This window comes from Anabrus simplex, chromosome 2, assembly GCF_040414725.1.
Source record: "Anabrus simplex isolate iqAnaSimp1 chromosome 2, ASM4041472v1, whole genome shotgun sequence".
NCBI classification, from domain to species: domain Eukaryota; kingdom Metazoa; phylum Arthropoda; class Insecta; order Orthoptera; family Tettigoniidae; genus Anabrus; species Anabrus simplex.
This window is the reverse complement of record NC_090266.1, coordinates 643,639,302-643,665,107: the sequence shown is the minus strand read 5'-3', so window position 1 is coordinate 643,665,107 and position 25,806 is coordinate 643,639,302. Positions and strand designations below refer to the sequence as shown.

At 39.9% G+C, this 25,806-nt stretch overlaps 1 pseudogene; it reads left to right on the top strand.

Annotated features, from left to right (window-relative positions):
• The first annotated feature begins 1,513 nt into the window (after window positions 1-1,513).
• The window catches only part of LOC136862987 (inactive selenide, water dikinase-like protein), a 285,058-nt pseudogene continuing 260,765 nt past the window's right edge, over window positions 1,514-25,806 (top strand).

Below are 25,806 nucleotides of genomic sequence, written 5' to 3'. Positions count from 1 at the left end.
TGCCCTCGCAGCCGTGCGGCGCTGTACCGCCACTGAGCTGGGGGTACGGGCCCACCCCACTCCAGCGAGGTCAACCTGTGTACGGCGCGCCGGAGCCCTCCTTCCGGCCAAGGCTGATGTGCGGCGCACCACCCGCAAGCTACTTGTGGACTGTAAACAAACTTCTCAACTGCGGCCTCCTCTGGATATAGGCAGCGGCAGCAGATCTTGCCGTCAACAGTAATCGGCAACCATATCATTATTATTGTTTTTATGAGTATAATCTATTATTTACTCAAATATTTCCATGTCTCTTTCCTCTCTTCCAGGCCTGTATGTTCATATAATTCCCACCTCCTTCATATTATCACAAACTAATTTTATCCCTAATATTTCAACCCTTTCATCGGTAAACCATTCATGTGACCAATAAGTTTCCTTCACCAGAATAAACACCCCCTCCCATTTTATCTCCTTGGTCTCTTGGTCTCTACGGTAGACTCTATACCCTTCTGAAAGTACTTCTCTATGACCCACCCCTTCTCTCAACCACGATTCCACTCCTATCACCACATCAGTCTCATCAGATTCCATCAATGTACCGAATTTTAATTGTTTATTTACTGCACTCTGACAGTTTTCCAAGAGCAATCTCTAGACCCCCTTCCTCCCTAAAACTTGACTGTTGCAATTGGGCAACATTTGATTCATGAGTTGAGAATTTACCTGGAACCCAGATCCTTGTACATAGATCTTGATTTAAAGATCTGGGTTTTCTGGCAAGTTTTCCTGCATATGCCAGTTTCTGGGCTGTGGTTCTTGAGGATAAAGATGCAGCTGGAAATTATCGTTTCTGTAATATTGGTAACTTTGCAATTAGGCTGCTAATGTTACCAGTATCAAATGCCACAATGGAGCGCGCATTTTCAATCTCTTCTACTTTAAAAAATCACATTAAGGTATAGGTTATCGTTGCAACTAGATATTATTTAATTGCTTGATGCTTGTTGCTTTAAGGGGCCTAACATCGAAGGTCATCGGCCCCTATTATTTAATTAGGAAAAACATATGTTGTACTCGTTTTCAACCATCCCCTCAAATGATGAAAAAGTTCAATGCGTCCGTGTATCATCACATAAACGTTGAAATAAGTGAAGAAGAAGAGGAGGTGCTAGAGGATCTCAGCAATTTTTTTAAGACTTCTGCATGATCATTCAGTAGGAATACAAGACATACCAACTTGTGAGTAGTTTTCTCTTAAACAGTAGCATGCATCGTTTCCAACAATTTTCTTGTATGTTTCCAATCATTCTTTTCTGTACCGTAGTATTTCTGTTGATTTTTGAAAATATTGTGTTTTATTAATATGATGGAGACGAAAATAACAATTATAATTTGGTTTTTGTCTCATTTAGAGGGATTTTAGAAGTGATCTGGGGGAATTTGGACTTACCTGTTGGCGACACTGACCATCTTGTTGGAAGTCATTTTTTTGTCTGTGACTTGACCAACCCCACCATTCAAGAAGCAGAAGTAGAAGAAGAAGTGTGTGACTTGTAGTGACCGGCGTGTTGTTTTGCTGTGTAGAAGTTGTGCTTGCACGTTCTTCAGCTGTGAAACGTAATGTCAGAGATGCAAGGCACACAGCTGTCCCAGGACGCAATGTCAGTTGCTCATCTTGAGTTAACAGGAAATCAACACGTTTTGTCTCTTCGGAGGCCTTTCGATCCTGTGGCACATGAGTTGGATGCTTCCTTCCGCTTAACGCGGTTTGCTGATTTAAAAGGATGAGGGTGTAAAGTCCCCGAAGGAGTTCTAGCAAGACTCCTGGAGGGACTTCAGCAAGATGAAAGTACTTCTCAAGACGAGCATTCCCACTTCATGCACATGGCAATTCCACGAATAGGTAAAGTGGTTGTTTAAAAACCTGCATTTTAGCTTTCATAATCTTGATGTCATCATTCAGGTAATCTCGTGTACTTTTTAATCTTTAATATCGTGCTACAAGCAACTCAGTTGGTGAGTTGTGATGTATAATTAAGCCGTACGAGTATAATTGAGAGCCGTTTTTACAAAACTTGCTTTATGCAAATTTTCTTCAATAAATGTTATATTTTTAAACACATACTGTTCATTGCTGTCTACAAGCCTATGCAGGCGGCTTGAACAAAACAGTTCTATGCCTAAGCTATAGCGTGGGGAAAATAGGCCGTTTTTGCAAAACTCTCCCTATGCACCAATACCAGGTTTTTTCAAATCGTGCCTAATGCAAGCCTTTTTAAAAATTGCATTTTACTAGTATGCTCTTACAGTTTTACTGCCTGAAATTAGATGGCAGGATGTGCAGTATTATTTTACCAACCCTTGTCCTATGACAAATGTTTATGGTTGTTATGTAATTTTATTGTTAGCAACAGATGGAAGAGCATGTAGGCCTATTATATTCTGTCCCTTGGCGCTGAAACTGTTATGTGAGTTAGTAGTCATTGACCGCCAAGTAGTAGTTATCCAATGCACGCAGTGGTGTTGTTAAAACAAGGAAGGTAAATATAATGTTCCTCTGGGTGAAACACTGTGGATGTAGAAGGAGAAAGAAGCGAATACCTCCCAACCAAAGACATCACGGTTCTCAAAAAATGCAGAACCTGATATAGACAGCACACATGGCCAACGAAATGAGGCGAGCAAGAATGGTGGGAAATATTGCCATACAGGAAAACTTGCTTTTGCTGACATAACATGTAAATAGATCTTTATGTATGTATGAAGTATAAATCCAGTTGTTCACACTTGGATTACTTTATTATTATTATTACTGGTGTTGTTGGATATTCACGAAGTATTATCTTTAGTTAACTGAAAACTAGGCCTAGCTTCAATCATTGTCCCATGGTCTAGTGATTGAAGTTTCCGATTACTAATCGTTGGGTCCCGGGTTCAATTCCAGACACTCCCAGAAACGTTTCCAATGAATAGTGGGACAGGAACGGGGTCCACTCAGCCTCATGAGGCTGCTTGGTAGGAGTAGAGGCTCCAGTTATGAAAACTGATATTAACAGCTGGAGGGAACTGGTATGCTAACCATGACATCATCTTTCTGCAAAAGTCAGTACTTCCTTGCTGAAAAGTGGCAGCCTCTTTGTTGGTCATAGCATTTTAAGGACTCACACGACTGGGTGCTTAATTTAAATTATGATGTTAAAGCATTCCTAATGTCTTCAAACATTGAAGATAACATCTGTACATTGCTGTTCAACTTTCAGAATTCAGTAATCTACTGTATTCTGCTGGAGGCAAGAGTAGTCGTGATGCAATGCTTTGTTGTATATGGATATCACAGCACCTGCCAGATATGTTGTAGATCCCATTAAAGCCCCTGGGTCAATATCCGAGAAGTATAAAATAAAGATTAGAGATGGATCCATTTGTCAGTTTGTTCTGCTACATTTCAGAAAATAACAGGTGTTTATTCTTCTATTCCTTAATGAACTTGTAGAAAAATGAACTCTTAATATTTTCTCATTTATTAAGTGTTTCTCCGCACTTTATTCACCTGTAGGCATGTTGTGGGAGTGGTTAGCTAGGATTGCTCGACATCAAAAGCATGGGACTGAAATGAAGAGGTTCATGAACAAGGCAAGAGGACATTGACATTGCGCAGCAAGTGAAACAACACATTACACATATAACTTAAGAGTAGAGAGAGCCATTACAGTAGAGGGAAACTTAATAGATCATATTTACCACCAACACTGAATGTAAGTATCATGAGGGAGAACTTTTGTGAAGAACAAAGGGAAGAAAATTTGTTCTGTGTCAAAATTGAAGACAGTGTTCTAAAAGAATTTTTATCTCGGCTTTGGTAATTTGCACAGCAACACCTGTTCAAAGTACAAAGACCTCAAAGTAAGAATAAAGGTTGCAGAATGTGAAGAATTTCAAGAAGTGTTAAGAACAGAGTTGAAGAGTGCATAAAGCCTCTGCAGAGAAGTTCCACACTATTTTGCACACTTACTATGAAAACTGCATAAAAGTTGCTTTAGGCATGCTGAGGCTCCTCTGTTGGCGAAGTGTTTTATGCTTGGCAGGTATGGTTCTATAAGCTGACGGTGATGGTACATGAAGCAGAACAAACCAATGATAAGATCTTTCCCTTCATATGGTGCGAAACCGAGGCTGGGAGAGGTGCAAATGAATTTGCATGTGCACTTCAACATTTTCTGCTGCAGTTGGAAGTACTAGAAACCGTAGTGAGAATGTATTGAAACTTGAGTTGTATTTGGATTCTTGCACCAGCTAGAATAGTAATTGGCAAAAGTTGACACCTTGCTGTGCAAGGTTTGTAACATTGTAAGGAAGTATAAATTACGCAAATCTTGCTTGAAATTCCTTTCAGAGAAGAGGTGTTCATTGCAATGTGTAGGAACTCACCATCCCACCCCCAGAAGTAAAATTTACTTTTATAATCTAATAAAGAGCAGCACTCGTCATTCTCCAAAGTGTCTACTTGAAGTAGCTATTGGCCAACATGAAAAGGGATGTGATGTCATTCTCATCAACGATGATAATTAGATTGCATTACCAACCCCGGCAGAATAAAAGCGCTAATAAATAGAACATATAAAAGAAACTATGTGGAATATGGAGCAGCAATAATTTGATATGAAAATGCACTGCTATTGCTCTAAGTCAATCTCTCATGAGAACAGTAGCCTTGAATGGGCTTTTATCTATGGCCGAGGCACATACTGTCCGCACGGCAAGAAAAATATTATAATTCGCCTTTCAAATTAGTGCTTATCTTAGTTCCTAAGTAAACAGATTTTCAGCTGAATGGGTGGCAAGGCGTCAACTATTAATACCAAATTAACAGAAAATTGCTGTTTAACTAGCTGTTTAATGTGTCAAAGTCAATTACCATTAAATTTTCAGTACCAAGAACTGAGTTTTGTAAAATAAAGCAGATTTCTGTAGGCTACCTTGTTGAAAAAACTCATCAGTTTGATGTATATGGAAGAGCTGCCTTAAAAAAAGTGCTTTCTAGAAAATAATGTTTTTGTTCTTAAAGAGAGCTTTGCAAAAATGGTCCTCAATTTCAGAAATGGAGAATCTCTGTCTATGTTTGGAATACTAAAGAATCTGTATATATAAAATAGAGTTTTGTCTGTATATTGCTCAGAATTTGAAAAGAATGGTATTTCTGTATCCGTCATGTCCACAGTAACAAGGAAATGCACTTTTTACTTTTCCGTAATTTCTGTCTGTATGTATGTACACGCATCACGAGAAAACGGCTGAAGCGAATTTAATGAAAATTGGTATGTAAAGTCGGTTGATGAACCGCTACAATCTAGGCTATAAATTATTTTATTCACGCTGAGTGAAATGGTAGTTTGGGGGAAAGCCTGAAATTTAATTCTCAAATATTTATGTTATTAGTGGTCATGTCTTAATGAAAATCAGTGTGCGAAGTCGCAGCAATAAGTCTATATAATCTAGGCTATCAATAACTGTATTCACGTACAGTGAAATGGTAGTTTAGGGGAATGCCTAAAATTTATGTGAATTTTTTTTGCTATTTGTTTTACGTTGCACCGTCACGGATAGGTCTTAAGGCGACGATGGGACGGGAGAGGGCTGGAAGTGGGAAGGAAGCTGCCGTGGCCTTAATTAAGGTACAGGCCCAGCATTTGCCTGGTGTGAAAATGGAAGACCACGGAAAACCATCTTCAGGGCTGCCGACAGTGGGATTCGAACCCACTATCTCCCGAATACTGGATACTGACCGCACTTAAGCGACTGCAGCTATCGAGCTCGGTAATATTTATGTTATTAGTGGTCGTATCTTAATGAACATTGGTATGCAAAGTCGGGAAATAAGTCGCTATAATCTAGGCCATCAATAATTTTATTCACGCTGAGTGAAATGGTAGTTTAGGAGAACGTTTAAAATGTAATTCTCAAATATTTGTTATTAGTGGTCGTATCGATAAATACTACATAACTAACATATCTTTAGTTATGTAGTAAGTCAGTAACGTAGTAAGTTATTAAATTTCCGATCAATTATGTCTTGGACATTGTTACAACACCGCCTATAATCAGAGATATTCATGAATTTGGATTTTTGTTACTAAGTCCATATCAGCGCTGAGTCACGAGAAAATGGGTAAACAGAATTTAATGAAAATCGGTGTGTAAAGTCTGAGAATAAGGAAGTACAGTCTACAATATAAATAATTTTATAAGATGTCCTAATATTACAAAGCTGAAAGAAAACTAATGTGAAGGCCTACAGTATAGAAAGCTCATAAAATTAATCAACAATAACAGTACATTGACCATTGTTTGTTGTTATGTGCTTTGTGTCTTCTGTTTCCACTCATCTCCGATAGATAGGATTACTGTTGCGTACCGAGTATTTTTTAAAATTTGCTTTACGTCGCACAGGTAGGTCTTATGGCGACGATGGGATAGGAAAGGTCTAGGGGTGTGTAGGAAGGGGCTTTTGCCTTAATTAATGTACAGCCCCAGCACTTACCTTGTGTGAACATGGGAAACCACCGAATATCAACTTCAGGGCTGCCGGCAGTGGGGTTCGAATCCACTCTCTCCCGAATGCAAGCTCACAGCTGCGTGGCTCTAACCACACGGCTAACTCGCCCGGTCGTACCGAGTGTAACAGCCTGCCTGAATATTGGCGGGAAGTAGCTGGGGAGTTAGATAACTTTCTTCTTTAGCATGCCATTCCTCTGGTTCATAAATTTTCTGATACTAATGTTACTTAACACACTGGTTCATCATAGCATTCGAGCTATTCAGTCCCTACTCTGAGGCACTGATTGGAATGGACAGTGAGCATATGTAACAGAATAATGGCAGAGGAGTGTTCACGGCAGTCTGCGACCTGGTCATTCCAGCTCTGGAACTTTAGACTGTTAGATCGGCACCGTAGTACTGTTCGTTGAAAGTGAGAAAGTGTGCGGTTTTTCATTTGATCAAGTATTTTATATGATAACATTGCTTTCAATCGCTACATTTCTACTGACGTTTTTGTAATTACCTATGTTGAATTCAGTTAGGAAAACCAATAAGTCAGTCTTTCTGAGAATCCCGTAGCGAAGCACGGGTACATCAGCTAGTAGCTTATAAGTTGCAAATCATTTTCTTGTTTGTTTATTTTTACTATTGGTTTGGTATATTGATGTTGTTTCCAATATTGAATTTCTTTCGGAGGTCGTATGGGAACTACCACATGAATTGAATCAATGTGGAACTCCATCAGTAGGACCTAAGTAATACTAGTTACATACAAGTAGGTATTCTGAAGTATTAAACTTAATGTACGGTAAAATGAATTTTAAAAGTTTTGTTCAATAATGTAAGTAAAAAATAAATCAGAAGTGATATTTGTGGTAGAACTTCAGTAGTGGTATCAATCAACGGTCATCGATCTCCATTTAGAGCCTTTGCCCAGGTGGAAGATGCCAAGTAAAGCGAGGCTTAAAGGTTTAGAAAATTCATCACCCATTGGTTTATTTTCAGCATAAATGGTTAAGCTTTATTTGGGCATGTGTATGGGGGTAATGTGTTGAGCTAAGTATCTGTATTGGATTTTGAGCGAGACAAGTTATTGCAGAGGTCTCCAACCCTTTTTTGTCACGGGGCTGCAATGAAAGTGATAATCAATACCGCCATTTTCAATTATTTTACAACCACTAACAAGTTGAAGGAAATAAAAGGAATAAGATCTGCAATTTTTATGCTTATTGTTACCAACACAGCAGAAAATGCAATGGGGAGTCATGTATGGTACAGTAGAGTACCGAAAACTTGGCCTGATGTGGACCGAAGAGTGACTGAGTTTGTGAAAATGAAGGGTTATCGGAAATGGGGTTAAAAAAAGAATAAGTGCGAGTGTTTCCGCAGAAAATACAGTTCTGTACTTGTATGTATTGTTTGCTTGAGAATACAGCAAAGAATAAACTGCCCAAAATACCCTTAAACAAAGAAAAATTATGTACTTTATGAAGCCTTTACTACATGAAAATGAAAATTAATGAATACACAGTGTACAGTAATTTACCTGATAAGACAGACCTCAGAAAAATACTTTATAAAAGTATAAAGCTGTCAGTAATGAAAATTATGTAGGCCTAGCCGACTGCAAAAACTGGCTACTTTTTTTTTTTTTGTAAAGAAATGCGCAATGTACTGTTGTCTTCCGCACTACAGTCTGTGCTTTGCTGCTTCATCATGAAGACAACGAAGGAACAGTAAGTCCATTACTGACACACCTTGATGTTCAAAATACTGAAGGGCAGTTTCAACAGCTTTTAGTCCCTTGCTATGTGATATTTTAGGAGCTTGAACTGTGGAGTCCTCAGTGTCAACGTCTTCATCATTTTCTGGCATTTTTTCATTAAATGTGACAGCAGCAATAATTTCTGCATCGGACATAATGTCTTGATCGGTATCATTCTGGAACCACTGTTCAACGTCATTTTCATCAGTTTTTGCACATCCTGGAACTCTTTTCAGGAGGTTGAGTAAGTTTACATTTTCTGCATCGTGTTCAACGAACTCGTTTCCCTCATGACCAAGGAGTTTTTGCTAGGAACGAACTAGTGTTAATGACTCTAACTCATTCCAGGTGCTACCAGCCATCCAACAATATCTAATAGGCTAATTTTCTTTAAGTGCTGGATAAGACCTTGACCATCATCTAGAAATTGAGGCTTTCACGGCCGGTGTTACAAATCGCATCAGTGTTTTCTGGGCTTGTAGGCCATGGTCCAGGAGCATGTGATGGTCCCTACGTTTCACCTAAGACTGCATTAGGCATTATCAAGGGTACTATAATCTATTAGCTTCATAGTCCATATTGATTGTTCAAGTACACAAGTATGAAGGATGAGTTCTTCACCTAATCAATACTTTATTTTACATAGTGTCAATATTATTTACATAGAAGGACAGTACCGGTTTCGACCTGTAAATAGGTCATCTTCAGCTGTTGAAGAACCTGCTTAATAGCGACTGTACAGAGTAAATACTACAAAAATTAAAATTTAACAAGAAGTCCCTTGCATCACAATATTTTTCCACTTGGCACCAAATTTTGCACAAATATGCTGTATAGTTATGCCAATGTACATCAGTATCACAGTTTGTTTTCTGAGAAAAATATTGGCCTGTAGAATTTTTTAAAATGTAATGTTTAATTTTTCTAAAAAAAATATGTGTACACAAAATTTGGTAGGTCACAAAAAAAATTTGAATCACCTTAAACAGCAAAATGCACACTGACATTTATGCATCAACTATCTAGCTACTACTGTGTAAAATTTCACCTACATCAGATAAAAATTGCATGATGAGGGATTATTTTTGTGAAAGAAATCATGAAGATTTCGTTGAGCCATAAAATGCAAAATAAAAATCTACGCAGCATCACTCACTTTAGAACTGTCCAGCACAATAAGTATGCCCTTCAGACTTCTTTCTTCTCTCCTCCAGTGATATTTTCATCACTTTATTCTTTTTCCTTAGCTCTTTGCTTTCACCTTAGCTCCTTTTCCTGCTTTGCTGTAAGCGTCTTGGGTCTTGCTGGTGACTGATGTCCACAGCAGAAGTTGGTATTGGCTTCCCTCTGATGGACTGAAGGACTTCAAGTGTTCTAACACACCCCATATTAACTCTCTTACAGCACTCACAATACCAAGCTGAAGTTTATTCCTAGTAACAAATACTTCTTTTGGACATTTATTCCAAAGAACACTGTGAAGGCTCTCATTTGGATTTTGTGTCTTCCCTTTTGTGCACCTTTGTAGCAGTGCATCTGATGCAAGTCTCTGATATTTAGGCATTATTTTTAAAACTACATCATACAGAATACCACATCTGCCACTCAATGCTTAGATTACATTTGAAATCCAAATGAGAGAGACGTAAGAAAGGGAAAGCAGCAACTGGAGGGGCGTGTCCAGTACAGCATGGGACAGTTAAATGCTAGCGCAGCGCCATTTAAATGAGACGCTGTGAGTTTTAAAATGGCAGCATTTAAAAAATGACAGCATTTTTCGAAAGAACAGACATCAGGGTATATTTTTTAGAGTTCTAAACCCAATTTTGATATTTTCATCGAAATTCATTAAATTTAACTATAGTGTCCCCTTAAATAAGGCATACTGTGCCCTCCTGTATGCTGTCATTCCTTTATTTGAGAATCTCAATTCTACAATTCAGAGTGCTTCCCCTCACATTCATAAACTTCATTGGGAAGGGTGTGAAGGAGTGGAACAGTTTACCAGGGGTAGTGTTTGATCCTTTTCCAAAATCTGTACAGATATTCAAGAAGAGAATAAACAGCAACAGAGAAAATAAATGAAGTGTTAGAGGGCATTCGACCGGTGCAGGTTATTGTAAATAAAAAAATGTGTGTGAATAAATTAATTCCATCCCCTGGTCTAAGGAGTTTGGACAGCCAAAGTAGGGGACTGCCTGTAGGGGTGAAGTACAGTGGGGACTTCGAGGGCCCTGGGACCGCTACGGTAGCTGTGAAGGCCCTTCAGGAACTCTGAAAAGTGGTGGCAAAAGGGGCTCTGGTTAAGACGCAGCAGGTCGTTATGCTACTTAGGATCCAGAACGGGTAAAAAAAAAAAAATAGTAAATAAATAAATGCAATGTAAATATTAATGTTATACCAGTTTTATAGTATCATTTGAAGCAATTCCACATACTGTATATCAGTTGACTATATTTGTAAGTAGTACAGGAGATATTACAATTAGAATTTTGTAAACAATATAAATTTATTAAGGATGAGCTGTGTGTTTAATAGAAAACATTGTTAGCGTAAATTGTATAATATTGTATTATAGGAAAAATTTTCTTCTCTTGTTAATTTAATATTTAGTGCTTGACAATAATGTATTTTAGTGTACCATTTGCCACCGAGGTAGACACCTCATTTGCAAATAAAGAGATTTTGATTTGATTTGATCTAATGACGAACCTGTTAAAGCAGCTGCATTCCAGATTTGTTAAACCAAAAGTGATCAAGTTTCCTTTTATTAAAAGTTCCAAACCATTCTATTGAGAATCAGAGAGACAATGATGACCTAGTGATTGGTGTTGTGACAATGAACTTGGTGAAGAAACTTAATGTTAGAGATAAAGCAACATTCTTTTCATCTGCCAGGGGTTACTTCTGCACAGCATGTGATTATGTTATTAACAAATTCCCTCTAAATGATGTCCTGAAACATGCAAAGGTTGCAGATGTTTCAAAAATTGAAGATGCCCAGTTTTCTTCTGTACAATTCTTTATTGAAAGATTTTTGTCATTGCTGCAGAGGAAGGACAGTGAGTTGGTTGAGGATGCAATGAATGTGCTTCAGAACCAATTTGTAGCTCTTTGCTACTGTTGGGACTGAGATTCTGACAGATTTCACCAAATGGGCTTGCTTGATGAACATTTGTGGAGCTGATGGTGTTCCTAAGTATGATAGGATATCCATGCTAATGCTTTCTGTTCTGACTCTACCGCACAACAATGCTGAGTGTGAATGTGTGTTCAGCTTGGTGAAAAAGAACCAAAATCAGTTTGGGTCCTCAATGCCAAATTAAATTCTGGATTCTATTTCTGTTTTGAAAACCACAAGTACTGGTCTATGTTACACGAGTAGTTTTCCTCCAGAATTTCTGAAGAAAGCAAGTCATCTCCATCTGTCCTCTCCAACTTGTGATGGATAATAGCCTGCATACTGTGAACTTGACAGAATTTTGTAATAAAGTGTTCATGTTTAGATTAATTTTGACAGTGACATTCATATTGTGACCTGCAAGTTTAGAGTGCAGAAAAACACTGTACTGTGTGACTTTTACCAGTCTTCAATGAAAACAGATGAGCACTCATCAAGTTGTAACTCTGTGTAAGTATTTAATTTAATTGATGATCATAACATGTATTTGACTTGTAGTAGTATTGTTTGTAATCTCCCCCCTTGCCATCCTTTTTCACTGTGTCTCAAGACTTTGCGACGCATGCATGTGTTGTTAAAATGTTTCCGCTTTAGGATCTTCTGGATTTCTCTTTTTGAAAGTTGGCAGGTATAGGAGTGGGGGTGGTATTTCGGGAGGATTATTTCGGGAATGGCGTCGAAACATCTTCAGCCTGCCACAGGTGGTTCACTACCCAAGTTTTTAACATTTGATTCCCTGAGGGAGGCAACCCGTTGGGAACAAGCGCAGCATATTAGTTTGGGTTCCTGGTTGCTACCGGAACCAATGGGCAAGACTTCAAGCTGGTTAATTTGGTTCTTTTCAGTGGACATATCGATGTTGTCTACGGCGACCTTGAGGATCTTAAAAAAATGCGGGATGGTGGTTTGCTTCTTAAGACGAGCACTGTGCTCCAAGTAGATCGGTTGCTTAACTGCAGCCACTTTGGCTAAATCCCCAACAAAGTGGAAGAGCACAAAACCTTGAATCTAGTTCGTGGAGTTATCTTCCACCGTGATCTCGTTCTGAACACTGACTATGAATTGATGGAAGACGTGAAGCACTCTGCAGTGACACAAGTCCGGCACATCACGCGCTACATCAACGGTGAAGATGTTGCCACTCGTGCGTTCATAGTCTCCTTCAAATTGTCAGTTTTGCCAGAGAAAGTCAAGGTTACAACCTATCGTTGCAATGTGAGGCCGTACATTCTGCCTCACATGCGATGCTATCAGTGCCAGAGATTCGGTCACATGGTATCTTGGTCAAATCCGTGTGTGTGTGGTATGTGTGGAAGAGAAACTCATGGCGTGGAAGAGTGCACAACCACTTATAAGTGTGCTAACTGCCCTGGTCTTCATTCTCCTTGAGATTGGAACTGTCCGGTATATCTGAATGAGAAGAAGATCCAGGAGATCAAGACCCTGGATGGTCTTTCCTACCAGGAAGCACATCGTAAGTTCATTTCTGTGAATGCTTCGGCCAAGACACTAGACTTCAGTACGATAGCACAGTCTCTCTCAGGTTCGTCATTTACAACTGGAGCACCTTCCCAGAAGATCGCTGCGCCCAAGGCAGCAGTTCAACAGGCGAGTTGGCTGTGCGGTTAGGAGCGCACAGCTGTGAGCTTGCATCCGGAAGGTAGTGGGTTCGAATCCCACTGTTGGCAGCCCTAAAGATGGTTTTCCGTGTTTTCCCATTTTCACACCAGGCAAATGCTGGGGCTGTACCTTAATTAAGGCCACGGCTGCTTCCTTCCCATTCTTAGGTATTTCCTATCCCATCGTCACCATAAGACCTATCTGTGTCGGTGCGACGCCAAAAGAAAGAAAAAAAGCAGCAGTTCCTCCTGTGAGCAATGCCACAAAGAGAAAAAGAACAAAGGCGGGTTCATCTCAGCCTTCGACCACAAACAAATTGTGCTGGCTAAGAAAAGTATGCCAGCACAGCAGAGGTAGAAGACGTCTTCTTCCCTCAAGAGGTTGGCAAAGGCGGCATCGTCGACCAGGGCTGGAATTTACTTCCCACCCCACCTAAACAAGAATCGAAGGTGGAAACGAACACCCTTATAAGACGTTCTTCCACCTTTCCTACAAATGGGGTCTCGCACCCTCCACGCGGAGGGTCTGAGTTTGCGCCAGCAGATTTTCCTCTTGGAAAACCTGCGCCCTCCCCTCATAAAGAAGAAACCCCACCCTTGGAATATGTCGAAATTCAAGGCGTGCATCACCTCATCTAGTGATGAGGTGATGCACATCGAGCATTTATCTCCATCTTCGAATGGGGATGTGAGTGTAGGTTAAGTAGCATCTCGCTGTTTCTAACCTAAACCTCAGAAGTCCACACTATGGCACTGTTACAGTGGAATTATAACAGTTATGACAGGCATCTTTTTGAGCTGCATCAGTTAATTAGTTCGCGGTGAGAATATTCTGTATTCAAAAAGCCAATCTCAGACCAGGTCATCATATAGTCTTGATAAATTTTAGACTATACTCGACAGAACGAGATTATGCCCACCGGGCTTCCGATGGAGTAGGTATTTTTGTTCTTTCTGACACCTACAGCAAAGCAGTTCTGATAAGAACCCCACCGGAAGCAATTGCGGTATGAGTACCGCTGCCTGTCAAATCAACAGTATGTAATGTTTATTTTCAACCAGGTCAGCCTCTTAACATCAACGACGTAATTGATCTTACAGATCAGTTTCCACCTCCATTCCTCTCCTTGAGTGATTTTAATGCCTACCATCATTTATGGGGCTCTAGAATGCCTTGCCCCAGAAGAAGGGAGTTGGAGAGTTTAATAAGAGCTGGACTTATACAAATTGAATGCAGGGTAACAGACGCATTTTAGCGAGACGCACTGCACTTATTCGCGCATAGACGTTATTCTATGCAGCCGAGTGCTTGTTTCCCTGCTTAGGTGGAATGCACGCACGACGATTTCTGCGACAGTGACAATTTCCCTATCATTCTTACTTTGTTGAAACAGAAATCCATAGAGGTTACTCCCCGATGAATTCTTAAACATGCTGTTTGGCCAGAGTTTACATCATTAGCTCTGTTAAATGAAGAGAATAGCCAGAGCGTAGACGACGATATAACTTACATCACACAAGTTATTCTTGCTGCTGCGGACTCCTCGATGAAAACTCGTTCCTTGGTGGAAAGAAGAAATTGCAGCAGCTATAAAAGAATGTCGTCGGGCTATCGCAGGCAGCCTACTATGGCCAACTTGGTAACATTTAAAAAAACTCCGTGCTAAGGTGTGAGTTATTCGACAGAGTACGATAGCTTTGTAGGAGAGATACGTGTAGTTAACGTAAGAAATTTCATTTTTTGTCTGTATTGTACTGAGATTACAATGAGTAAACTTCTTAGGGTCCACCTATTTAATACAATAATAATGTTGTCTAGATGTAATTATAACATTCTAAATTTATTCAGGACTAGTTTCGACGCATTTTTGCGTCATCTTCAGCTGTACAAAAAAGTTGGAAAACAGGCAATTATATAAATCTCATGATAAATATTAACCTACTTACATAAGATAAAAACCATATGACGTCTACATTAAAACAACGCATGATAAAACCTTTGAATTGTAATGTTTAACTATTCTTTCTTTTCCAGCAAGTTGAAAACTTGTGAATCAAATATACTGGATATTGAGTAACAATTATCAAGATGATTCATGCATGTTCTTGTGGTCATACAGTACTGAGTTCAAAATATTTGGTTTGCAATCTACAATAATAAAATAGCTTGTATTTTAAAACATTTTGTACATTAATTCAAGTATAGTTCTTAAACTGCGTTTCTCACGGGGAGTCTTCATAAAATAAACGTGAATAAAAACAGCTGAATAAGATTTGTGTTTGACGGTATTCTTCTATGTCTAAAGGCCTTTGAGGTGGAAACATATAAAAAGATCCTTAAGATATAAACAGGATCTGCGTTTCCCAGTTCAAATGTGGAACCTGTGAATAATAAAAAAACTCTAATAATAATTCTAAGCAGAAAGTTATAAGGCCCTACTCAATAATATGTTTATAAGACTCACCCCAAATGGCCATAGACTGAACGTAGTACAAATGAAGTGCAATGAGCAATGAACAGCTTTAGTCAGGTAAGCATATCTGGACGGGACAAAGGAGGGGGTGATAGGGGTAGGCAGAAGAAGGGCATGTGGAGCGGTCATGTAGAAGGGATCTGGGGGGGGGGGGGGGGGGGGGGCGTGGCCGACAAAACCAATATTGAGAAAACTTGTTGCGCATAATGCATAAAATTAAACCCACAAGCCCAAAAAAAGAGCTACATACATAAGCCTAGTAGATCGAGCCTTTAGGATCCCAATGTCAAAAGCTGATTTGAACAAGTAATTGAACACCATCTGCTCTATATCTTACGCTAATGGCTATGAAAGAGCTTTCATCAAACGTATTAGACTTCGTCCGCAAACCACGCTATGTGAAGACAAACCTAGTCATAATTCTTACACAACTTTCACGTTTAATAATATTTATAAGGTCACTAATATTTTTAATAATAAAGTTAATGCATCCTTTCATACTGATAATAGGAGTACTGAGGTGTTACATAATTCAGCCTCTATAAATAAATCAAATCCTTATCACATGCCAGGAATATACAGGTTTCAGTGTAACGACTGTGGCTGCGCCTATCTCGGGAAAACGGGGCAGAACTTCAAGACAAGATAAGCTGAACATGTTAATGCCATGAGGTATAAGAGAACCTCTGTGGTAGGACAACATGTTCATGAACTAAAACACAATTACACAAGTATAGAGCAAGACATTTAGATACTAGAGACTTTAAGTAAAAGTTCGTTATTGGATGCTACTGAATTCTGTTATATCCACTTAGACAAGTATTTCAATTCAAATCTTAATCTAAACGATATATCCGAGAGACTGAAAGTTCTCTTTGATTTCCTTATAGCATTTCTTAAAAATGTTAAAATTCCAGACAAGAGTTTAATTTTATGCATTATGCGCAACAAGTTTTCTCTATTCGTTTTGTCGGCCATGCTCCCCTGATCCCCTCTACATGACCGCTCCACACGCCCTTCTTCTGCCTACCCCTGTTGCCCCTCCTTTGTCCTGTCCAGATATGCATACCTGACTCAAGCTGTCCATTGCTCATTGCACTTAATTTGCACTACGTTCAGTCTATGGCTGTTCGGGGTGAGTCAACTTACATTATTGAGTAAGGCCTTATAACTTTCCGCTTAGAATTATTATTAGCATTTTTTATTATTCACAGGTTCCACATTTGAACTAGGAAACACAGTTCCTGTTTACATCCTAAGGATTTTTAAAAAAAATATGTTTCCACCTAAAAGGCCTTTAGACATAGAAGAATATCATCAAACTCAAATCTTATTCATCTGTTTTTATTCACATTTATTTTATGAAGGCTCCACATGAGAAATGCAGTTTAAGAACTATACTTGAATTAATGTACTAAAATGTTTTGAAATACAAGCTGTTTTATTATTGTAGATTGCAAACCAAATATTTTGAACTCGGTACTGTATGTCCACAAGGACATGCATGAATCATTTTGATAAATGTTACTCAATATCCAGTATATTTGACTCACAAGTTTTCAACTTGCTGGAAAAGAAAGAATAGTTAAACATTACAATTCAAAGGTTTTATCACGTGTTGTTTTAATGTAGACTTAATGTGGTTTATCTTAGGTAAATAGGTTAATATTTATGATGAGATTTATATTATTGCCTGTTTTCCAAGTTCTTTGTACAGCTGAGGATGATGCAAAAATATGCATCGAAACTAGTCCTGAATAAATTTAGAATGTTATAATTACATCTAGAGAACTTTATTATTGTATTGAATAGGTGGACCGTAAAAAGTTTATCATTGTAGAGATACATGTAGTCTATGGCATCACATACACCATCATCTCAAGGTGTGGACTAACCCTTGACGTATTTTAGGTATTCAAGGTACTGGGAATTTCCATTGCAGGCAGTATTGTCACTGAACCACTCTTGATTGCTAATCATCTAGCCCAGGGCCATCCAGACATTGCGCTCCGAGAATGCGCCCGCGCTCTGGGAGCACTGGGCAGTCAGACTAGCGCTCCTTCCCCTACCACCACTGCACTGTGGCAGCGAGGAGACCTGAGACAGACGGACGATGTTCGGACCACGCTGACTAGATACGAATGTACAGTCATGCGGCCCATGGCTTTTGTGGGTGTGTTGACATCACATTGATAGGGCTGTTTTGCCATAACATATTTACCGCATCTACAAATCGAAAGGTACTCCGATGTATGGAATATGCAGGAAACGAAATCAAGTGTTAAATAAATAATTAACTGATTTATTCAAAACTGAAATTTGAACATATCTGACAGGAAATTTCAACAAAAGTTTACCAATATGAACAGATAATACAGACCTTGAGCGACTTCTGCTGTCGTTTTTACAAACTTATAGTTTTGGAGCAAACCATCTTCTCCCAATTGGGTACCATATTGCCGGACACAGCTATTCTTAAACAATTGCGCATCGTCGCCATAAGACCTATCTGTGTCGGTGCGACGTAAAGCCCCTAGCAGAAAAGAAAAAAACAATTGCGCAAGTTTCTATCGCTTATCGTTGCATGATGTTTACTTTTGGTAAGTTTAAGAACCGAAAAGAAACGCTCACAAATGTACGTTGAGCCGAACATTGGCAGAACATTACACGCATGTTTATACAAAAGGGGGTATTCTTGCGGAAATCCGCTGTAAAGTTCTTCTAAACTTCGTGACATTAGAAAGCGGCTTGTATAATGGGTCCACCAACCTCACTCTCCTCAATCTCTTGTCAGACAAAAATACGACAGTCGCAGTTTTAGTGTTCTTCAGATAATTCAATCATTTCTTCATTCCCATTTGTAAACAAGCATTTTAAAATTAAATCCATAATACTTACAAAATAGTGCTACTTGAAATTTGCTTTCAGTTCTTCCTACTTCGAATGACGACTGGCGCATGTCAAATCACCGTAATCATCCCTGTGGTTGGCACTGTAGTGTTGTTACAAATTGTGCTTTTTTTTTAAACACATTAAATCTCGGTGGCACACTAAATATTTGGCATGCCCTTTATAAGCTGTACAGAAAAATGAAATTTCCCATTCAGCTTTAGACGCTGCTGCTCCACCACACCTTTTTTTTTGTGTGATGTTCCGTCATGACAACTGCGAAACTGATTTAGTTACACACTGTCAACAAAGCGTATTGGACTAGACTAGCGACTGATGGATCGGCTGCTCGCTGAGCCAACCAAGCTCCTCCCACCACTGCTGAAACTACTTTCCCCCAAAGTGCTCGGAGCACTGGCTTAGAGCGCGGCCAGAGCGCTAGCGCTCGGGGAGCGCTGTTTGGATGGCCCTGATCTAGCCAGTCATTTCGCAGATGTGTCTTGCTCCAGGAATTACCATCGTGATTTCCTTGCTCTGAAGCGGCAGGCAGAACATCATCACCTCAGTTTTGCCACTCTAGCTTCCGAGGACTTCAACGTGCCCGTTACGGAGTGGGAACTCAGCAGCGCCTTTTCGCATTGCAGGTACATGTCCAGACAGTGTCCATAACCAAATGTTAAAACACCTTAGTGAGATACTCTTACATCTCCTTCATGTTGTACCTTTCCCTGTCCCCTAATTTTTGCCTAGCTCAGCGGAGAAGCTGCGTGGAGTGTTCGGGTGAAACAAATGTGTCACAACATCTATCTAAAATTGACTTAAATCAATAGGACAGGTTCTGGAATACATATTCGTAAGTGAGAAGTCGTGGAAATAATGGGTGGAACAAATTTATAATATAGCAAAATAAGAATGATAAATTCCCAAAATAAAATATCAGTGTCGAACTTACAAAAGTTTACAGTAAAATTCGTTGTCACAAATTGTTAATTGGAACATGGGCCTCGAACCCAAATTACAAACATGTGTGGAAATATGGTGGTATCGTATTGTAACGGGTTGGAGGGGTAGATAAATAAATGAGTACAGCACCTGGTAGCAACCTATTTCTAAGATTTATTAACTAAGCACTACCACTACAGATTTACACACACACACAGAGACGATAGCCGAGCTCACAAGTACACTTACACACTTACGGTTCGCGCGCTCTCTCTCTTTAGTTTCTCTTGGGTTCCATCTACAATGACACACACACACACACACACATAGTCATCGATTATTTACAGTACACTCTCTCAGCCACTCAGTCAAACTCGTTAGCGCTGTCACGGTTCACAGCCTACACGTCAGCCTCGCAGGTCGGGATAGTATCCGCTGTTCACTCAACCCGTTGAACTCCGCAGTCTTCACATGTCGTCTCCTAGTGTTCCCTTCTTCGCCGCTCCAGAACACTCCAAGTTCTCCTCCAGCAGCCAGCCACAAGGGACGCACACACACATACGACGTCAGGGGAACAGGCACGAGTCCTCGGCTCCAACAGGCTGATACTCGATCAGGCTGACATCTCAGCCCAGGCTACCACTGACTGCGCTCTCCGCTCTCTAACTCTCACTCACCAATTCTCACTGACTAGCTCTCACTGACTCACTCTGTAGGCAACTAACTGCTCTTTTATACCTGCGCCAGCCCTTCTGGAATAGTCCGGATGTTCGATGGATCGAGGGACCTCGCAAAATAGAAGACTCCAGATTAGTCTTCCAGTCATTTCCGTAGTTCGCTGCGGTGCGACCGCAGATAGAAGTGAGAAGGGCCGGCCCAGCGCTTGAATGTTGCTCGCGTATTGGCACGCTCGAGCGTAAGTGGGGTGGGGCGATGGGTGACGGCCCCGGCGCGTAGCGAGTTAGCACGGCGGACTCGACAACAATTACAGTATTTTACGGAGGGATCAGTTGAGTTAAATTTGTGGGTGGCACGAAGCCTCGATCTTAATCATATCTTTGCACATCATATAATTATAGACTCGCACATCTCGGCCTGCTTAAACAGATCCGATCTAGTCGGTAAACAATTATAAAATGACGGCTTGGGACTTTCACATATACCCCCAAAAGAACACTTAATTTACTATCACGGGATCCGTCCGGATAAACTGAAGAGGAGTGGAATCTCACAACCAAAAATTCAGCTTGCGCTGTAACCTATTTATACAATGCTGCACACAATAACAATGGACAATAAATACACAAAACAAACACACAAGGTGCAATAAGACACTTCCTGAAAGAGAAAAACAAATGCAATTAATGTCCTCTGAGATCCTGGTCTCAAACGCAAGACCTCTATGTCTCTGGATGTCCCCAGCTGTGTTCCGCGCTCAGTGCAGGTATTTGCCAGCTAGAATTAGCAAAATCATCTGAGCTGTGGGGAGAAAGTAACCAGCGGAGACATCTTCAAATTCGAACAGACCCCCCTCTGGCCTGGTCAAAAATAACGGGATCGCGTGTACATGCCAATTCATTCACAGCGGTTCATGCAGCCGACATAGAAGGTCTCTTAACTACCTGCTTCCCTTAACAGACCTTTCTCCACTTGGCTTACGGAAACGAGATTCAACTACCATCACATTGACAAAGAAAGCAGCGCAAATAAGCCCCCTTTGTATTCTGTTCTGATACACAAACAAAATTTTGTCACATAACATGCTGCATTCAGCTAACATTAACCTGTACTTCACACATACCTCGCATCTCTCTTGAGGATGGGCTACGCTCATTAGGGCTCCTTGCGCCTTGCATTTAGAATACACAGGTTTGAATCTTAGTTCTGTTGTTGGCCGATATCCTGATTGTCGTTGTTTACACGGATGGTTCGAGAGCAGAAGTGGAAGTAGGCTGTACGTTCGGTGTTGACAATAACAGGTTTCTTTTTCCTTTCCCAGAAGCCTGTAATGAGTACACAGCAGAGCTCTATGCTATCTGTGAAGTTCTGCGGTAAATGCTGTCCGATAAGTGCTGGCACTTTCTGCTGTGTACCAACTCTCTGAGCGCGCTACAATCTATTGATGCATGTTCCCCTCTGCACCCTCTGGTGCAGCGGATCTAGGACTTGCTGGCCGTTTGTTCGGATGCTGGCACCAGAATCACGTTTATGTGGCTCCCAAGTCACATGGGTGTAGGGGGAAACAAGTTAGCTGATAAGGCTGCTAAGGAAGGCTGTTACATTGCCCCCATTGCCTTACAAGGTTCCAGCCAGTGGTATTCGCTCTCAGCTGAGACATTTATGTCCCATTGGGAGATAGTGGTAGGCCACCCTACTGCCAAATAAGCTGAGGGTGATAAAAGGAACAATGAAGGTATGGAGGACTTCCCTTCGAGCTTCTCGGGAGGGAAGCAATGGTGTTATGTCGTCTTCGGATTGGCCACGGTATAGTTACGCACTCCTATTTACTGAAAGTAGGAACTCCTCTGGTGTGTACCTGTGGCGATCATCCTACCGTGGTACACATCCTCACAGAGTGCGTGGACTTGGCTGATCTGCGCCGTAGTCTAAAACTCCTGAGTACCACCTCCCTCATCCTACTAGATGACGAGCGGTCAGCAGACCTCGTCATCTGTTTTATGAGGGATAGTGGGTTGTTTTATCATCTATAAACGTAGAATTTCCTGTTAGTCTTTATATTATTGTTTACTACGTTTTATTCTACTACTACTACTACTACTACTACTACTAATAATAATAATAATAATAATAATAATCATCATCGTCATCATCATACGGCCTCAGCTACCGTATGCAGACATTTCAGTTGGCGCCATCTGGCTGTCTGCTCGTCAGTTTCGACGTTCTGTTTTACTCTAGGCCTACTAAATGCCAGACCGAGTAAACCAGATTTCTCTTGGGCGTCTGTGGCCGAGATTTTTAAATTAATTTTGTTGGGTAAACACCAGATGTGTCACCAGAGATCTTTTACATGCCGACATCATACGACATGGAGTGTCGAATGGACTTTTTCCGCTCTTAAAAAATTCGACTACATCTACCCGGTTTGAACCCGCTACCTTGGGATCCTGAGGCCAACACACGACCACTGATCCACAGAGGCAGCGTTAATTCTATTTTTATTCTACTGACTCCGTTTTAGTTTTTGTTTGTATATTTTAATGGTTTAATGGTGGTAACTTTTCTGACACCTCTTGCTCGAAACTCTCCAAGCCAATAGGCCGTGCTTTTGCAGTCCCTATGCGTACTGAACATCGGGATCAAGCCAGTTTTTCCCCTTTTGCTCCACGCGAGGTTTCTGTCCTCGCTGAGCTGGCCTTAGGACACCTGCGTTATTCTTTGACAGATGTACCGCCCCAGTCAAACTCCCCGCCTGGCAGTGTCGTGCGCAGGGAAGAATCCCAGACACACGACGGACGAGGGTCCGCGAGCACGACGCATCCTTAACACGCTTGGCTCGAGAACACCGTGACGCCAGGGCTGAAAGCCGGTGACGCACGCGCTCCGCCCAACCGAGTAAGTAAAGAAACGATGTGGTTAAATCATTCGCCGTAAACTATATCAGTCTTAATGCATCAGCAGCATTAGTCTGTCTTTTTAGAATTAATATGGCACAACATTTGTTTCTTTTTTAGACAAACATTTCAAATTGTATAAAGTGATTTAAGCATGTGTTGTATATATTGTCTCAACATCTTTATTTTATAACATTATTCAACAGTGTCATTACTTTTAAGAAATCACATTAAATTTTTATAAGTTATAAGTGATAATGTCCTCTGACCAGTGCTTGTTTTAAGATTGGAAAAGTCTGATGATGTGCAATAAAAGAAGGGAAAAGCATGTCCCTTTAAATTTAGTAATTTCTATGTTTATTTAACCACATAACCGTGGAATTAATTGTATTGAATAGGTGGGGTAATAAAAATACTCAGTTTGTAAACTTAGTGAGAGAGTGAGACTATGTCGAAGCTGACAAGCAGGTCTTCAGCTTCTAACTGGATGTTCTTCAGCTTTTGTATGAAGTTGCCATTTATATTAGCGCTAGAATAGTTAAATGTCCTGGAAACAAAATCTGTGTTCTGGCATCCTGAAAGTAATCTTCTGGACGTGTAAATATAAATGTCCTAGTTTCTGACAAACAGGAAAGAAACTTTCTTTCACTTCATCCAATTTAATTATCTTTTTATGGATCAGGTCGAAACTGAAACTCTGTTCGAGTCAATGCATGGCACAAGGGGTGGTCATTCCTGCTTCTTGATGTTTATCACTCCTTGACCATAATAATGTTATGGTTCCACGTACAGGTTTCCCTTTTCAAACTCAGAATGATAAGTAACAGATGTGTGAACCACGGTAAGAGCTGCTGTGTAAACTAATCCCCTTTTAATTTGCTTGGTGTTTTTTTTTTTTTCCCCTGTGTTCTGTTATGAAGTCTGTCTTTGTGACTATAGTCTTATTAAAACAACATGCATGTTCTGACAGCTCGCAGCACGTGGTGCCGAGCAAAAGAGCGGTAGCGATGTGTTGCCACATGATTCGGCTGGAGTTACAACTACAATGAGAGCATCTTGCTCTGTGCTAGGCATTGCGGAAAATTATATCCATGTACGGAGATCATGAAAGCATTAGAATAACATTAAATATTGTTGCTGTTATTCCAAGGTGGCTCAACAGTAATTTTATTAGCTTAAATGTCGTAAGACATACTCGTAATTTCCCTCCCTCACAAGCTTTTATCATCTGAATCTGGACTTATTTTCGAGTATATACATTTCCGTTCGTGTTGTATGTTGTGAATTGGCTGTTTGTAGTCGTAACAATTTGACCCTAATGTCTGTCTTCCGGTTAACCTGTCAAGTCGAAACTCATAGAAACGTAACTATAGGTATGAAACCACTCTTTTAAACACTAGGTTTCCTTGTGCAGATTTAAAACACACTATTAAAAGCAATCCCCCATTTTATTTCATTTCAGATTTCAGGGAAACTCTTTTAATAATAGTATGACAGCAATCAGCTTCAGGGATCCTGCATTAAATGAATTCAAGAGACACTTTTATAAAATTAATGTAAAAAACTTTTGCCTTGGAGGGAGCTAATGAAGAGAACATTACTGTAAAAAATAGAACAGTGACAAAGAAAAATTAATTTTCAAAAACTTTTTAATTAGTAGACAACTAGAAAATCATACATCATAGTGTAAAAAGTGCTGGGAACAAAAACATTTTTTAACATCTGTTAAAATGAATAGATATACTTTTAAAGTATGATAAAAATAAGTAAATCCATTTTCCTTCCCATTTCACCGCCCCATTCAACCATCCACACTGATTATAATTATTTAAAAAGAATTAAATTCACATGGATTTTAAACAAAACAAGGTACACATTAAGATGTTTTTAAGATAATAATATACTTTGTAATTTCACCTAAGTGATGTAATATAGCTGACGATGTTCCAAATGGAATAAAACATGTACTGTAAATGACTAATTGATTTGCTTAAACCAAATATAAGTATGAAAAAGGTGGAAATTTACTGTTATTGATTCAATGTAAATAAGATTTGATGCGGAAAATGAAGCTGATTTCTTGCAAACCCTACCATAGGCGTCGGCACAATATTTAAGATTCCAGCTTTAACTGAAACATGAGTTGTGATAGGTAAAAGTCCATCTTTCACCTTGTAGTTTCAAGTATTTCTAAACTTGCGATCATTAGTTATGGGACCTCTCTTTATTGAAATCCGAAGCAAAAGCAAAACCATTGGTATTCTAACCACAGGTCATGATTCATAATTTCTAAAAATTCACATGCTTTGTCCAGAATTCCAAAAAATCGAAGCCCGTTCACGTAAATGAGAAGAAAGCAAAATAAAAGAAAAAGAACAAGAAGAAGAATGTATAATTATTATTTCAAGAAACCAAAAATAATAAACATTATCATAATTTCAAAGGGTGCTGGTAACACCTCTTATACTTCAGTTCAACTATTAACTTTTCAAGGCATTTTCTAATTTTGCTGACTTAATGCTAAAACTGGAAAAATTGCATCACCAGTTTTTGAGAAAAATCTGAATTTACATTTTACGAATATTATACTATGTGATTTTTTTTTTTTTTTTTTTGCTAGTGGATTTACATCACACTGACACAGATAGGTCTTATGGCGACGATGGGAGAGGAAAAGCCTAGGAGCTGGAAGGAAGCGGCCGTGGTCTTAATTAAGGTACAGCCCCAGCATTTGCCTGGTAAAATGGGAAACCACGGAAAACCATCGTTAGGGCTGCCGACATTGGGATCCGAACCCCCTGTCTCCCAGATGCAAGCTCACAGCCGCGCGCCTCTGATCGCA